The sequence below is a fragment of the Cebus imitator genome, unplaced genomic scaffold (genome assembly GCF_001604975.1).
Source record: "Cebus imitator isolate Cc_AM_T3 unplaced genomic scaffold, Cebus_imitator-1.0 Scaffold634, whole genome shotgun sequence".
In the NCBI taxonomy this organism is placed as follows: Eukaryota; Metazoa; Chordata; class Mammalia; order Primates; family Cebidae; genus Cebus; species Cebus imitator.
The window spans coordinates 786,191-788,372 of record NW_016107949.1 but is presented as its reverse complement, the minus strand read 5'-3'; positions in this window follow the sequence as shown (position 1 = coordinate 788,372).

Here is a 2,182-nt window from a genome sequence, read left to right as displayed (position 1 = left end):
ATGATATTTCACTTTGTTGGCCAGGCTGGTCTTGAACTCCTGACCTCAGGTGATCTGCCCACCTCAGCTTCCCAAAGTGCTGGGATTACAGGCATGAGCCACTGCACCCAGCCAATTTTTGTAAAGATGGAGTTTCACCATGTTGCCCAGGCTGGTTTCAAACTCCTTTGTTCAAGTGATTCTCCCAGCTCAGCCTCCCAAAGTGCTGGGATTATAGGCATGAGTCACTGTGACTGGCCAACTCACTTATCATTATTATTATTATTATTTTGAGACAGAGCCTCCTCTGTTGCCCAGACTGGAGTGCAATGGTGTGATCTCGGCTCACTGCAACCTCCACCTCCCAGGTTCAAGCAATTCTCCTGCCTCAACCTCCCAAGTAGCTGGGATTGTAAGTGCATGTCACCACACCCAGCTAATTTTTGTATTTTTAATAGAGACAGGGTTTCAATATGTTGGCCAGGCTGGTCTCCAACTCCTGACCTCAAGTGATCCACCTAACTCGACCTCCCAAAGTGCTGTGATTATTGGCATGAGCCACCATGTCTGACCCTGACTCACTTCTAAGGAGTAGAATGTCATGGAAGAGACTGCATGACAGCTGAGACTGAGTCAGAAAAGGTGATGCAGCTCCCATCTGGCTCGCTCTGGGAATATGGGCCTTTGGAGCATGGAGCCAGCCTATAAGAAGCCCAGCTGCCTCAAAGGCACCATGCTGGGGGGATTACATGGAGAGACCCCATGGTTATACTGAGAGATGTCCTGTCTGTTCTAGCCCTCAGCCATTTGAGTCTTCCCAGCCTAGATACAAGACATGTGACTAAGGAAGCTTTTGAAATGACCCCTCATGGTGGTGCGTGCCTGTAATCCCTGCTACTTGGGAGGTGAGGCAGGAGAACTGCTTGAACCTGGGAAGAGGAGGTTGCAGTGAGCCATGATCAAGCCACTGCACTCAGAGCCTGGGCAACAGCCTGGGCAACAGACCAAGACTCCCTCTTGAAAAATAAAAATAAAAATGAAATGTCCCTAGCCTCAGCCAGTACTGTAACCATATGAGGAACCCTAAGCAAGACCTTCTAGCTAGTTCAACACCCTGAATTATCAGAGGTAATAATTGTAACAGTTGTTTTACAACCTGGGATATCTCCTTACATAGCAAAAGACAGCAGATACACACATAGAGTACTTTGCACATAAAAAACATGGAAAACATAGCAATCCTTGCCAGGCAAGTGGCTCATGCCTGTAATCCCAGCACTTTAAGAGGCCAAGGTGGGCAGATCACTTGAGGTCGGGAGCTCGAGACCAGCCTGGCCACCATGGTGAAACCTTGCCTGTACTAAAAATACAAAATTAGCCAGGTGTGGTGGTGGGCACCTGTAATCCCTGTAATCACAGCTATTCAGGAGGCTGAGGCAAGAGAATTGCTTGAACCCAGGAGTTGGAGGCTGCCATGAGCCAAGATCATGCCACTGCACTCCAGCCTGGGCGACAGAGCAAGACTCCATCTCAAAAACAAAAACATAGCAGTCATAACTATTATTACTATTTCAAAGCAGCTTTATCTTGACCCACTAGGGCCTTACGTATTAATCATAGCAATTATTATTTATTGAATGGTTAGTATGAATCAGACATAGTACATATAGGCATGTCCTGTTATGTTGCACTTTGATTTATTGTGCTTCACAGAAACTGCACTTTTTACAAATTGAAGGTTTGTGGCAACCCTGTGTTGAGCAAGTCTGTCAGTGGCATCTTTCCAACAGCACGTGCTCACTTTATACCTCTGTGTCACAGTTCGGTAATTCTGGCAATATTTTACACTTTTTCATTATTACTGTATCTGCTGTGGTGATCTGTGATCAGTGGTCTTTGATGTTACCGTTACAATTGTTTTGGCATCGAACACTGTGCCCATATAAGATGGTGAATTTAATCAATAAATGTGTGTATTCTAACTTTCTCACTAACCAACTGAGCCCGCATCTTGTGCCCTCCTGCCCTCTTGAGTCTCCCTATTTCCTGAGACAAAACAATATTGAAATTAGGCATTAATAAACCTACAACGGCCTCTAATTGTTAAAGTGAAAGGAAGGGTCCTACGTTCTCTCACTTAAAATCAAAAGCTGGAAATGATTAAACATAGTGAGGAAGTCATGTTGAAAACTGAGATAGAACA